General features: G+C 45.6%; 1 protein-coding gene across 3 annotated transcripts in view; it reads left to right on the forward strand.

Annotated features, from left to right (window-relative positions):
- The window catches only part of PSD3 (pleckstrin and Sec7 domain containing 3), a 621,434-nt gene that overhangs the window by 16,490 nt on the left and 589,200 nt on the right, over positions 1-15,744 (forward strand). The gene's annotated exons all lie outside the window — the stretch shown is intronic.

Consider the following 15,744-nt stretch of genomic DNA (forward strand, 5'->3'; position numbering starts at 1 on the left):
GTTTCTTCCCAGAAGCTTGTAGACTTTCAGGAGGACCCCCAGTTTTTCCAGGCCCTCTTAATCCCACAGAACACAGCATCTTCCATCACAACTACTTACCAGGAGGGTCTCATGTGGTAATTAAATGCCAATCTTGTGAAATAACCAGCTGCCAAGCCTTCAAATGGAAGCTGTTCCCAATGTAGGCGAATCTTCTATTGGGAAGCCTGCAGTAGGTGGCTTCCTATTTGTGGGGCCTCAGGTGTGGCAGGACGTGGACAGAGCAATGACAGCCGTGAAGGGAAAGTTTTCCTTTTTTAATAAACTTTCTATTTTGGAACAATATTGGATATACAGAAAAGTTTTATTTTTTATGCATTTCTTTTTTTCTTTAAAATTTTTTTTTACTATGGTTGATTTACAATGCTCTGTCAATTTCTGCTATACAGCAAAGTGACCCAGTCATTTTATATATATATATATATCCATTCTTTTTCTCACATTACCTTTCATCATGTTCCATCACAAATGACTAGATAAAGTTCCAAGGGGGAAGGGGGAAGGAGTGGGATGGGCGGGGAGTGTGGGGTAGTAGATGCAAACTATTGCATTTGGAGTGGATAAGCAATGAGATCCTGCTGTGTAACAAAGGGAGAGGCTCTTACTCGGTTTCTTAGAAGCAAGAGGTGTGATGGGATGCACAGAGCCACTTGGGCGGGGGCACCTGGGTCCACTGGGAGGCAGAAGGGTTGGGGGAAATGGCACAAGCACCTTTATTGTGTTTTCTGTGGTGGCAGGCAAGGTGGGCGAATGGGCTTAGGATCATCTAGTTTGATACCTGCAGGGCTCTGGGTATAAGGGTACCTGAACCAGGGGGATGAGGCTCAGCATGTGTGAATCTGTGAAGGAGATGGTGGGCTGCCGGCTCTGAGCAGGCAGATTTGCACAGGAAAGGCTACTTCTGGGAGCGGGCAATCACTAAGGTCAACAGCCAGTTCCTGGATGGGCAGTCTCTTTAAGGTCAGCAAGGCTCCACTTGTCAGGGTATAAGAAACGCAGAAAATACAAAAAGCAGTTAACGCCCTTGCGATCCCCCATCCCATTTTGCTCTCCTGCTGGGGCCCCACCTGACACCCTGAGAGGCTGGCCTGGTCCACCTGGGAAAGGAGGTGGAGCTTGGTCCGGCTCCAAGCTCCCGTGTGTGGGCGCTCTCAGACGTGTGGGGTCCTGCGGCTGAGGAGTTTGCGGGGGAAGAAGGCGCTTCCATGCTTTTTTAGAGAATCCCCTCTGGGTACCTCGGACTGAATTCTGAAGAAGAGGACATTGATGTGGCTGGATGGTCATTTTCATCCTCTTCTAACGGATGAAGATCCTCCCCAGGTTTTGTGCTGCTGAGCTGCAGCAGGCCTGCCCCAGACAACACCCCTTTCGTCAATGACACGGCCCTGCCCCACATCACGGAGGAAGGCGCACCTGTGCCCTCAGGTGGTAGGAGGAAGCTGTACTTTTCTTCCACGCTGCCGCTCAGGCTGATCCAGCAACACAGTCTCGGTCCATTTATACTTGCACCAAGCTCTCCACTTAGTTCTGCAGAAGCCCTTCACCCCTCGGCTTAAGGTTGGGGTGAAGCATCCACCACCACAGCTGTGGGATGGTGGGGGGGAGAACCCCCCACCTCTCCACCCCATCTTCTCCACATCAAGTCTCTACTGCTTGAGCTGAGTGATGTACCAACTTTATAAGGCTGTCGTCAGCTCATCTTGTCCAGGTGTGATATTTGGCATTCCCCGGCACCTGTTATTTCTCAGCCTTTAACTAAAACAAGTCAAGTCACATCCTGACTTTATGGTAAAATTACAAACAAAAACAACACCCATTAAATATGATGAAATGCGCCAAGATTCCAAAGGCTTTCAGAAGGAAATCTCATTAACCATCTAGAAGTTTAGTCAAACACCAGGTTTTTGAATCACTGAATTATAGCAGCAGTGACACCTAATGCCTCCTGTATGTTAATGCCTATTTTATGCTCACAAGTCAGCTCAGAGCTCTATCTTTTTTGTATCAAAAGTATAGAACCCAACGTTTTTATTGTTCCTTACTACCTCAGTCAAGGTTAGAGTTGGTGCTATTTTTTGGAGTTCCCACTGTGGTGCAGTGGGTTAAGGATCTAGTGCTGCCATAGTTATGGGGTAGACTGCAACTGTGGCTGGGATTAGATCCCTGGCCTGGAACTTCCATATGCCATGAGTGGTGGAGGGGGGCGGGTTTGGTGTTATTTTTAGATATGATGGAATAAAAGTATTGGAAATTATATCTCATGACTATGTTTTGGCATTTGGCAAATCAAATGATAGAGATATGAGTTTTCAAAACTATCAAGTCCTAACTTTCTTTAGATAAATTTAGCCAGTTATATTTTAAAGCTATTTTTTATTCAAAAAATAATTTCTATTGACTAATATTTCCACTCAGAGAAAAGCTTATAGTAACTGATAAAGCTCTGAAAATAGTAGTTCAAATTTTATTCCTAGTATGTATTTGCTTTTGGTAATATTGTTGTTCTTTTTGGTTATCCTAATTTGTCCTAACCAGATTTTTTTTTTTTAATGGCCACACCCACAGCATATGGAGGTTCCCAGACTAGGGGTCTAATTGGAGCCACAGCTGCCGGCCTATGCCACAGCTGCAGCAATGCCAGATCTGAGCCACATCTGCGACCTACATCACAGCTCATGGCAATGCCAGATACTTAACCCACTGAGCAAGGCCAGGGATCGGACCTACAACCTCATGGTTCCTAGTTGGATTTGTTTCTGCTGCGTCATAACGGGAACTCTCCTTTACTTTTTTTTTTTTTTTTTTTTTTTTTTTTTTTGCTGATTTTTTAAAAATCTAGCTCATTTTATGGGAACAAGTAAAATGTCCTATCAATTAAATAAATGTTGGCTAGAAAATTATATCTCATAAATTAGAGTGGAAGGCAGCCAGATAACTTTCAATTACCAATGATGTACATTAAATTAACCAACATCAGGGTTCCGTTGTGGCTCAGTGGTAATGAACTGACTAGTATTCATTTGACCCCTAGCCTGGGAATCTCCATATGCCACATGTGTTGTCCTAAAAATCAAATAAACCAACATCTTTTGCTTTCTAGAATGAATTCCTAAAACTTGAGCTGTTTCTCATCACCATTCCTGAGGGTTTGTTCCTTTGTTTGTTTAGTTGAAATTCAGCAGGGAATTTGACTTTTTCCTTCTTTGCGATCAAGGATCAAATTATCCAGCTCTGGCTATTTGGGGACTGGTTAGCATCTCTTTACACAGTCTCTGCTTATGACTAGTTTGTGCTTCCTCATGGAATGGCACGCTACCATCTGTCCCCTGGCTGCCATCATCCACATCCCTTCCACATGCACAGCGCACTCAGCCCCTCTCAGAAGACCCCAGCGGTTGATAGTATTTAAAATTCTACCACCAATAGTTGACATTTCCTAAATGCAGAGGTAGAGTTTAAGTGGCTCTACAATTTTAATTCAAAATTGCTCTTTTTAGCATAATGGATTTAGTTTATGGTGAGTTGTCTAACTCGATTCAGACTACTGATGGATATTTGCATCAATAATATTTTTCAATAAACAGATCTTACAACTAAAAAACTTGCCTCAATAAACAAATTTAGAAAGAAATAGATTTGCCTTAATATACTCATGTGTAAAATTAGGTATATTCAGGAGTTCCTGTCATGGCTCAGCAGTAACAACTTCCATGGCTGAGCAGAAACGAATCTGACTAGTATCCATAAGGACCCGGGTTCGATCCCTGGCCTTAATCAGTGGGTTAAGGAGCCAGCATTGTCATGAGCTGTGGTTTAGGTCCCAACGAGGCTTGGATCCTGCTTTGCTGTGGCTTTGGTGAAGGCCACCAGCTGTAGCTCTGATTCGACCCCTAGCCTGAGAACTTCCATATGCAGCAGGTGTAGCCCTAAAAAGACAAAAAAGACAGAGAAACCATCTTCTTCCTCAGACTGGAGGGAGCTGGCAGAAGGGCCAGGCTCTCCTCTCTAGCTGAGAGAAAAAAAAAAAAAAAAGACAAAAAAAAATAAGTATATTCAACAAATTTGATGGTGGAGAAATAATGGAAGATATAAAAAATGGTTTAGGTTATTTTTTTTCTAAGTACATATTTTGAAAAAACTACTGGATAGCTTGGCTAAAAATACTTTTGGGGTGTGATTTTATCTTAAAATGTTCAGGAAAAAAAGGCTTGATCTGAAAAAGTTCCCAATCACTTCATATACATGTAAGTCAAATCATTGCGCTGTACCCCTTTAATGTATATGGTATGTCAGTTACATCTCAATAAAACTGGTGAAGGAAACAGAATCTCTTAGGACTAAAAGTCTTAAGGTTAAGCAAAGAAATTATTGCATGCAATGTATAATTTGAAAAAAAAAAGAAAGAAAAAGAAAGACACTCAAAAGAAGTTAGTAACTTAATTGCCAGGATAACTCTTTTATGATAGAAAAAAAGAGAGACACAGGAAAATATAATGTATGCCATGGTTTTTTGTTTTTGCTTTTTTTTCATATTAGGACAGTACCTGCAGCATATGGAAATTCCCAGACTAGGGGTCGAATTGGAGCCAAAGCTGCTGGCCTACGCCACAGCCACACACCACCAGAACCAAGCCACTGGATCCTTAACCCACTGAGGAGGGCTGGGGATTGAACCCCCATCCTACGGCTACTAGTCAGGTTCATTACCACTGAACCATGACGGGAACTCTTTTGTTTTTTGTTTTTCTTTTTCTTTCTACCAGCCATAAGGAAGAGAACACTCAGAGTTTCAGAGCAGAGAAGAAGAAAAGTAACTTTCTCCTGGAAAAGAAGATTCAGGGAATTTAGATTCCTGGGATAATGAGGAGACAGATATAAATAAAGTCCTAGCATATGTAATGAGGAGGAAATTCAAGGCCTGACAGCTAAAGCTTGCCTGTCAAGTGAGATTGTTCTGTGTATAAAATAGATGTGCCCTAGGTAATTTCTGATCTTAAGAAAAGGCTCAGTGAGTTTTTTCTTTAAGTCAAAAGTATTACACTTTAATCCTACTTCATTTACTACTAAAATATGTGTGGGTGTTTGAGCTTCTTTAAATCTTGCTCGGGAGTTCCTGTTGTGGCTCAGGAGTAATGAACCTGACTAGTATCCATGAGGACTCGGGTTCAATCCTGGCCTCGTTCAGTGAGTTAAGCATCCGGCTTTGCCATGAGCTCTGGTATAGGTCGCAGATGCGGCTTGGATCCCCAGTTGCTGTGGTTGTGGTGTAGGCCGGCAGCTATTGCTCCAATTCGACCTCTAGCCTGGGAACCTCATATGCCACAGGTGTGGCCCTAAGAAGACAAAAAAAAAAAAAAATCTTGCTCTGTATCAGCTTATATTGGTTATGCATGAGTTAGCAATATTTTCCTCTTTTACTATATTTCTTAGCTAAAAAGTAGACACGGCTCACCTGTGCACCCGGATTGAAGCATTTCTCTTTGCCTGGTGACTGCATCTCTATGGAAACATAATCCTGTCCAGGCTAGTATATGTATATAAACCTTTTGTGATAGCGCTCATTTTAGACTTAGTATTTTATAAAGGATTGTCAGATATGTTGTGTCAGTGTCTACGTAAGCTGAGTATGTTCCCATTTCTCATAACACCCTAGGTTCTTAGAGCCTACTGTCTTCTGAGCTTGGTAGGAAGCAGCCAGAAAGCAGTGTCTGGACCTGGCGCTCTGTTAGACGTGTTTATTTCCTTGGCATCGGTTTCCTCTCGCCTTGGCAGAATCCAGAAATGAAAGCCTGGGAAGGGATGGGAATACTGTCCCTCAGCGTCCCCCTTTGGAGCCAGGCAAGCAGGCCAGGTTATGATAAGGTTTTTCAGCAGTTCTCGCTAAAGCAGGCTAAGGATGAAGGTACTCATCTCCTGGCCTGGCTGATGTCCCTTTGTCCCTGTGACAGCAGTTGAGACCACCATGTCCCCCATTCAGACCTGAGGCTGCAGTCCACTGTGGCTTCTCTTTCCGAAAAAGTGGTGCCTGTGAAGGGCACTCTGCCCTTGCCTGCATATCACTCCTCTCCTCGTTTTATTTTTATTTATTTATTTTTTTTTTTGTTTTTTTGCTATTTCTTTGGGCCGCATATGGAGGTTCCCAGGCTAGCGGTCAAATCGGAGCTGCAGCCCCCGGCCTACGCCAGAGCCAAAGCAACGCGGGATCCGAGCCGCGTCTGCGACCTACACCACAGCTCAGGCAACGCCGGATCGTTAACCCACTGAGCAAGGGCAGGGACCGAACCCGCAACCTCCTGGTTCCTAGTCGGATTCGTTCACCACTGCGCCACGACGGAAACTCCTCTCCTCGTTTTAAAGTGCCGTATCACCAGGAAATGGGATGATAGAGGAAGATGCTGTAAATACGTAGAAGTGGGTTGTTTTTCTTTTTTCTTTACTAAATTTTGGTTCCTAATAACCAGTTTCCACAGCATCTCTGGAGCTCATTAAGTGAACTGAGTTTCTTCCTGTCCCCATCCCTGGGCCATGACTGCTCTCGGCAGAGAGACTCTTCCCTGGGCTGCTCAGCAAAGAAGCCGTGGGGCAGCCTCCTGCCTCTGTGTTCCTCTTGTTCTCTTCCACATCCATCCTAATCTCCTCCTACGTTAGAGAAAACTCTTCCTTTCCCTCCAAAGCCAACGGTTTTCCTCTGTGCTAAGGATCTTCCTCTTTTCCCACCTTCTCTGGGGAGGTAGTTCATCAGGTTCCTGCTCTAGTTCTCTCTTCTCTTTACTCCTCTCTCCCTGCCTGTAAATGTGAGTGTTACCCTAGGACAACCCCACTCCCCTCCTGTGCCACACTCTCACTCCGTGACTTCCCTCATCCTCTCCTCTGTTTCGCTACAGGTTCTCTACCATCACAGCTTGCTCTCCTCTCCTGTACTTTTTTTTTTTTTTTTTCCATTTTTGGCCACCCCTCAGCCTATGGAGCTCCCGGGCCAGGGATCAGATCCGAGCTGTGGTTGTGGCCTAAGCCACAGCTGCAGCAACGCCAGAGCCTTAACCTGCTGTGCCAGGCTGGGGATTGAACCTGCAACCCAGTGCTCCCCAAATGCCTCCGATCCCATTGCACCACAGTGGGAACTCCTCTTGTACTTCTTGATCCCTTGAAACCTGGTTCCATCCTCACCACTCAACTGAACTGCCATAGCAGGGGTCCTGTGACATCTCAACCCAATGTCGTTCTTCATGGCTGTCTTACTGGACCTCTCAAGAGCCCTTCCTCCTGAACCCTCATCCCTGGGGTTTGGGAAGCAGCTCTCTTCCCTCCCTCTCTGGTCCCAGCCCCAAGTGTCACCATGGCTCTTCACTGGAGTCCAGCTTCATCCGGGCTGGGGAGCTGGGCTTGGTCGTGGCCCCTGCCATGGTCTCTCAGTGACCCTTCCAGCCTCAACTTCTCTTCTTCCCTAAGGGATTACAGACATGAGAAGGCTTCAGAATATCTGACACTCAATTCCAGAAGTTGCCAATTTTTTTCCCCTCTTGCCTCGACCTAATAAAGGAAGGAAGTCATTTTGGTGACAAAAACCTTGGTCATTCTCTGTCCTATACTGACTGTCGACAAGAGTCAGAGCAAAAGACATGTTAGGGAGTTCCCACTGTGGCACAGTGGGTTAATGATCTAGCTTGTCTCTATGTAGGCTCTGGTTCAATCCCTGGCCTGGGAACTTCCATATGCTGCAGGTGTGGCCGAAAGGGACATGTTAAAACTCAGAGAAGATCTTGCTTCTGGCTCTTCGGGTTTCTGGAAACACAACCCTGGCCACACTGTGGCCCCGTCTGGGTGTCTGGATGTGTCCCGGCGCCCAGCAGGGGCGAGGCGAACCCTCCGTCCTGTGGGGAGCATTTTGAGGCACAAGTGCTGTGTCTTGTATTTAGGAAACGGTGGTCCTTACTACAAGGCACATGACACCACTGCTCCACTGGGTTGAGAACCAACCGTCCAGAAAGCAGCCCCAGGAAGCCTTTTTCTGGCCTCAGGGAAAGTTCTTGAAAGGCGTCACCAAAGTCAGACGATTCACCGCTGCTACAGATTTGGGGTGGAGGCTGTACTGACTTGCCCACTTCCCATTTAGCAATGCTTTCCTTCCTCTTCCACTTTTTTTTTTTTTTTCTTCTTTCTGCCCTTCCTTCCTTTGTGCTCAAGGGCTATTTTACTGGAAACCATGCATAACCCCTAGACATTGCACTTTTTCCCCGAAGAATAGAGGAGACAGATGACAGAAGTTGTGCAAGCGCTGAACTAAAAGGGAAAACTTGAAAAGTAGCAAAGCAGCCTGAAATAAGCTGTGAACTTTGTGTCCATCTCATGGCCCCGAGGAAGAGGGAAGCAGAGAAGCTATCAGGGAGGTGCTGGATCCCTGGGGCCCTCCTGCCCCTGTGGCATCAGGGATGGGACCCCTGATCCCCGCCCCCCCCGAGGGGGGTGACCTCACATCAGAGTCTCAAAACTCACTTAATGTCACTCACTGTCACACTGACCCCATGCCTCAGTCAAGTTTATTTTCAGCACTTGGCTCATTAAAACCCCTGTGTATTTTTTTTTTTTTGGAGGAAGTAATGATACTGATTTTTATCAGTCTCCAAATGGCCCTTTGTTTTTCTTTCTTTCTTTCTTTTTTTTTCCAGACTGAATTTTTAGAGGCATGTGAACACCTGAGAATTTCCCCAGGAGCACTTAAGTCCCCAGGAGCACAGTTGGAGCACGTTTTCAACGTTTATCAGGAGGCTCCTCCTTTTCGTTACCTTATTTCCCACTTTTGAATAATGTAGACAATTTTGAGGGCTTCCCCTGGAATAAAATGTGGCTTTCATTTAAAATGGAAATGAGGCGCTCCTGTTGTGACTCAGCTGTAACGAACCTGACTAGTACCCATGAGGATCAGGGTTCGATCCCAGGCCTTGCTCAGTGGGTTAAGGATCCAGTGTTGCTGTGGCTGTGGCATAGGTCAGCAGCTGCAGCTCCAATTCAACCCTTAGCCTGGGACCTTCCATAGGGTGTGGCCCTAAAAAGACGAAATAAAATAAAATAAAATGAAATGGAAGTGCCCTGGGGTTGATCACTTTTACCATACTGTATGTTGTTGGTGGTGTCCCCTTTGGTGTCCCTTTAATTTCCCAAATGCCATCATTGTTTTATATCCAAACAAAAAGTTGTGGTTTGTCCCTCTGTGTCATTTGGCTTCCTGTTTCTTTTCTGAGTCAGGGTGCTGGCCAATTACTGTGGGCGTCAGGCTGCCCAGGACCATGGGGCATCATCCAGCACCTGAAATGGTGTAACCTCCCTCCTTCAGAATAATCCACAACGTTGGCAACTCAGCTGCAAAGATTTTTTTCTGGGATCTAATGTTTCTGCAGAAGCCGAAGGGCAAAAAGCAGGAGATAGAGTTTCAGAATTCCGTTTTCAGTGGAGTGAGTCCAGGATTTATGGGGGGGGGGCGTTGTTTGTTTTTACTTAAAAATTTTTTTAATTATGGTTGACCTACAATGTTGTGCCTAGTTCTGCTGCACAGCAAAGTCACTCAGTCATATATATATTCATATATTCATATATATAAATTCTTTCTCATACTATGCTCCATCATGGTCTGTCACAAGAGATTGGATATGCATATAGAACCAGTAATCAAAACTAATCTATCTTGTGGAACAGCAGGTATGAGAACAGACCAAAAAATGTGCAATTCCATGGTTTCTTTTTGTTGAATTTATAATGACGTTGCTATAATCAGTAATAAATAATGACGAGCTTTTTGTTGAGCTTTGCTTTGTGTCAGGATCACTGGAGGGGTTGTTCATGTAGATGCCTGGGCCCCACCTTCACGGTTTCTGAGTCAGGGGTTCTGGGGGTGCCCAGGAATCTGCATCCCAACCTGTTCCCAGGTAGTCCTGCTTGTACAGATCCTGCATTTAGAGAACCGCTGCTCACGTTACAGCACAATAATTATAAACCAGAACTGAAATTCATTTCTGTTTTCATTCTCTGCATCTGCAAAAGAAACTGAGAGATCAATATGGACACTTAAAAATTTTTTTGGCTTGTTTATTTGTTTGTTTTTGCTTTTTAGGGCTGCACCCATAGCATATGGAAGTGCCCAGGCTAGGGGTTGAATCAGAGCTGCAGCTGCCAACCTGGGATCTGAGCTGTGTCTATGACCTACACCACAGCTCATGGCAATGCTGGATTCCTAACCCACTGAGTGAGGCTAGGGATCTAACCCACATCCTCATGGATACTAGTCAGATTCATTACTGGGGCACCACAACGGGAACTCCTGGAGACTTAAATTTTTGAGGAGGAATACAGTATTGAGAAAAGTTGTATTTTTAAAATCGTATCTTCTCTGACCTCAAAAGTGTAACAGCACATGTGGAGTTCCCGTTGTGGCTCAGTGATACTCAGATCTGGTGTTGCTGTGGCTGTGGCATAGGCCTCAGTTGTAGCTCCAATTCAACCCCTAGCCTGGGAACTAGGCTAGGTGCTAGGTGCTATGCTAGGTGCTAGGTACTAAGCTAGCTGCTTGGTGCTAGAGTGTAGGCTAGATGCTAGGTGCTATGCTAGCTAGCTGCTAGGTGCTAGGCTGGGTGGTATGTGCTAAGTTAGCTGCTAGGTGCTATGCTAGCTGGCCTAGGTGCTAGGCTAGGCTAGTATGCTGCAGGCACAGGTGTAAAAAGAAAAAAAAAAAAAGTGTAACAGCACCTGTAAAACACCTGGGACAAAGAAGGCAAACACCTTCTTCTCAGTGGTTGGTGCTGTGGGACATCCCTCTCTGGTTTTGCCTTTGCAAAGAGACGGAAACGCTAGACTGGATCCATTTACACATCAAACCTGGCCAGTCAGCAGTCTGGCTGCGTCGTCCATCCTGTTGGCCTGCCTGACCTGACAATATTTAATTAGTTGTCCTCCACCCCTGACAGAATGACTCTACACCCCCCCCCCCGCCCCCCGCAGCCGAGGACAGAAAGACATTTCTTTCTCTGGAAATTTCACCTTGGGAATTCAAACCCAACTCAGATTCCCTGGATCACCATTCAAAGAAATGGTCCAAAAGTACCCAAATATGTGTTTTTTCTTCCCCCTCCTTTTTTCCTTTTTCGGGCTACATCTCCTGCACATGGAAGCTCCTGGGCTAGGTGTCAAATCAGAGCTGCAGCTGCCTGCCTACCCAACGCCAGATCCTTAACCTATGTCAGGTTCTCAACCTGCTGAGCCACAACGGGAACTCCAAAATGTGCTTTTCTTGGTTTGGCCTTACTTTGAAAAAAAAAAAAAAAAAAGGTATTTATGGCTTTTGTAGAACCCTAAGAGCACCCAGCTTCTCCATTAATAAACTTCACATGATGCCTCGACTTTTAAAGCCCAAGTGTTAAAAAAAAAAAAGAGTACGACACTGTGGGTGCCATCCAAGCCCAGCTCAGACACAATAATGGAAGTGAACAGAGACCCCACAGCTGAGCCCCGGTTGGCTGAGGGGGGACCCCCAGCCGAGCAGGAGGAGGAGCCTAGGGACCATTTTCAGTTGGGGAAAAAAAAAAAAAAAAAAATCTGGTGTTCACTGGTTTGATGGCCAAAAAGGGAAAATTGGAAAGTCTGCTTTGTTTTCACTGGGCTCCAGGAGAGGGAGAGCCTGCGGGTCAAGGCTGGTGGTGAGGGGCCAGGAAGGGACCAAGAAGAGCTTAACCCTCCAAAGTACTTATGTTCCGTTTTTATTTATGGGACAGACAGAGTGTGATGCTGAGAAACAATGAGGGCAGAGCGGAAAGGGCAGGTTTTTTACACAGTGTTGTACACAGTGCAGAGAATGCTGCAAAAAATGGGAGCTATGCCTGCTCTTAGAAAGGACAGCCGCAGATCCAGCCTGAGGCAAATGAGGCTCTCAGCTCAGGTGCACGTGTCCAGGCGATGCCCCAAACCTCAGGGTCAAGGTGTGTTTATCCTGATTTCTGAGGGTTTGTGTACCATTTAAATTTTGTGCTGGAGGCTGGTGCCTTGGTCCCCTCAGCCTGGCCCCCGTGATGGATTCTTGAAGTGAATTGGACCCATCGGCTGTGGAGAGGATTACAGGGAGCCAACTTCTCAGGGCAGGGCCAGGGAGGCTGTCTTTAACTTTTTTTTTTTTTCTTTTTACGGCCACATATGGAAGTTCCCAGGCTAGGGGTTGAATCAGAGCGGCAGCTGCCGGCCTGCACCACAGCCACAGCAACTCAAGATCCGAGCTGAGTCTGCGACCTATGCCACAGCTCGCAGCAACACCAGATCCTTAACCCACTGAGAGAGAGCAGGGATAGAACCCACATCCTCATGGATACTGGTCGGGTTCTTAACTCACTGAGCCACAGTGAGAGAACTCCTGCAATTGTTTTTTATGTTACAAAGGGGACAACTGAGATATAACTATGTCAAGTATAAGTGACTCCATGGGACCTTTAAAAATGTAACAGAAATCCCATACTTTCAAAAATACAGTTAGAAAACTTAAGCTTGACTTAATATGTGTAGTGGGTTGGATGGTAGCCCCCCCAAAAGATCTGTCCAGGTCCTGATCCCTGGGGACCTGTGAATGTGACCTTGTTTGAAAAAAAATGGAATGATTTTTGGTATGTGGAATGACTGGCCAATGGGAACCTGCTGTCCAGCACAGAGACTCTACCCAGTCTTCTCTGATGGTCCATGTGAGAAAATGATCTGAAAGAGAATTGGATGCATGTCCACGTATGGCCAGATCACTGTGTGGTACAGCAGAAATGATGACAACCTTGTAAGTCAACTAGACTTCAATAAAACTTAAAAAAAAAAAACACAAAAAAAAACACCAAAACCACAGTCTTCAAAGATGTAATTAAGGATTTGAAGAGGAAGAGTCCATTGTGTATTATCCTGGTGGCAGGCATCCTTGTAAGGATGAGAGGGGAGCTTACACAGACAGGAGAGGAGGAGTTAGCAGAAGAAGAGAAGAGACGCAGGAAAGGTGGCTACGGCCGGGAACCCAAGGGCTCACAAGGGCTCTGGCACCAGTGGGTGGAGGCTGCACGTGGGTTCTCCACCGAGCTTTGGGAGGGGTACAAACCCTGAGCTTGAACTTTGATGCTCCAGAACCGTGAGCCAACACATTTCTGCTGTCAGCCACCAAGTGTGTGGCACTTTGTTATGGCAGCTGCAGGAAATCAATATAACGTGGCAATGAGGTGACCCATGAGAGCACAGACACAGAAGCTTAAGGTCAGTGAGGGCGCTGCTTGAGGGGTGCTGTCATCTGTACACTGAGAGTCTGGGAAAGCAGGTGGGGTGTGAGTCTTACACAAGCTGACCCTGTCACTTATTGCCCACTCAGCCCAGTTTTGAGAAAGAAGAGGGCACTACCAGTCATCACTTGGACAACCCGCACAGATCCTGGACCAGCTGCCCTGGGTGGTTAACTGCTTTAAGTATGTGCATTTTCAGCCCACGAGTGACCGCTGGTGGGTTTATTGTTGGAGCCACAATCTCTGTTAATTACGGATGTTCAAGGACTTGGAGTGTGTGATGCAAACACTTCAGGGCATTTTTGTTTAATAGTCAATTAGAGAAATGCATACTGAGTGGCCTTTAAAGTACGAATTTCATGTTGCAAAAATCACTGTGTGGACAGTTTGAAAAGCAGAGGATCTGACTGCTGGAGAAAAGAGGGTTGGAAACCAGAGGACCCAAGGCGACTCTCTGGGAAGTGGACCCATCCTCCACGGCAGAGGTGGGGAAGCTGAGACATCTGCATCTGTTTGTCACTAGTGGCCACATTGGCCATTCTAAGTCTCACAGTGTTTTATTTATTTATTTAGTTTCATTTTTAGGGCTGCGCCTATGGCATATGGAATTCCCAGGCTAGGGGTCGAATTGGAGCTGCGGCTGCTGGCCTAGACCACAGCCATAGAAACGTCAGATCCGACCCACATCTGTGACCTATACCATAGCTTGCAGCAACACTGGATCCTTAACCCACTGATCGAGGCCAGGGATCAAACCCGAATCCTCACGGACACTATGTCGGGTTCTTAACCCGCTGAGCCACAATAGGAACTCCCACATTTTGAGTTTTTAACATCATGATCTATGTACTTCATTTATAGCTCTATGTCGATTCTCCTTTCTTTAGTGCCTGATCTTTCAAATGGTTTTTATTGCCTATTTTTAACTTGCTAATTATTTAAACATAGTTATCATATAGTCTCTTTCTAATATTTCAATTTGCTGGGAGAGTACAGACTTTCCTTATGGTGATTCATTTCCTTTTGCGGTTTGTAACTTTTGAGTTCATCTTCAACTGAAGTTGTTTCTGTCCCATGAGCCTGGGAGGAAACTATTCCTACAGGCTTGTTTTGCATTTTCTTCTGTCAAGTGTTCCATGGGTTTCACTGGTCTGGAAACCATTTTGGTGTTAATTTTACAGTTTATGATCCCATAAATTACGACCCTATACTTGCAGGGACTTCAGGATTGGATTCTCATTTCTCCTAGAATTTTTTTTGTTCAATTACTTGATTTTTATTTCAAAATCAGACCCCTTTCAAGAATCAAGCTACTAGTAGTTTTTCAAGAATGTCTTTCCGGGGACTTTGCTGTATAAGGCCTTTCCCGGTTTCACTCCCTACGTTGCAGAGCCTGAGAGCAGAGCAAAATGCTCTTCTTGGAGCAGTAAAACCTCACTCTTTGGGACCTATTTTCAGTCCAGCATCTCCTGGGCCACCAGGGGCAGCTTGTAAGCCTCTTATCCTGCCCAAGACTTTCTGCTGTTGCTCAAAATTGAAGAAAGGCCATTTGTGTTTTTATTTCAATCTTGGTGATGTGTTTACAATCTTTGTTTATATTTTATGTGTTTGCAGATGGGACGGAGCCTATTTTAGTTCAAATGCCCATGTTGCCAGAACCAGAATTCTGCCTCTTGATATAATAGATGTATAGCTATGGGTATAGATACGTAAGAGACCCAGCATAGGAGTTCCCTTTGTGGCGCAACAGGTTACCAACCCGACTAGTATCCGTGAGGATCTGGGTTCGATTCCTGACCTGGCTGAGTGGGTTAAGGATCCTGTGTTGCCGTGAGCTATGACGTGGGTCACTTGTGTGGCTCAGAGCTGGTGTTGCTGTGGTGTAGGCCAGCAGCTGCAGCTCCAAGTCAACCCCTAGCCTGGAAGCTTCCATATGCTGTAGGTGTGGCCCTAAAGAAAGAGAGAGAGAGACCCAGCATGGAGAGCTTTCAGAAGAGGATGCAAACCGTCCTTCCCCTCAGATCTCCAGCTTGCTGACTTATAAAATACCTCTTCACACACATATTACACACACACACACACACACACACACACACACACACACACATTTGGTTCTGTTTCCAGCAGAGCCCTAATATGTAATACATCCTCTACTCTGCTGGTACTTCCCAAGGATCAAATCCCGCCAGCGTGGGACCTGGCTGGTGATGTCACCTGCTGGGTCTCAGAGCAGTGCCGAGAGGGCCATGCATGATTCCCTGGTTGTGTGTTAAGTGGTGGAAGGTAGGGGCAGGGTGGACAAATAGAGACAAATAAGATGCTATGGAAATTCAGAGAAGGAGCGATTGGAAACAGTGGAGGAAACTTTATTGTAGAAGGGGATTTTAAAGTAGTTTCCTGGAGTTCCTGTTGTGGCACAGCAGAA

The sequence above is a fragment of the Sus scrofa genome, chromosome 17, assembly GCF_000003025.6.
Source record: "Sus scrofa isolate TJ Tabasco breed Duroc chromosome 17, Sscrofa11.1, whole genome shotgun sequence".
NCBI lineage: Eukaryota > Metazoa > Chordata > Mammalia > Artiodactyla > Suidae > Sus > Sus scrofa.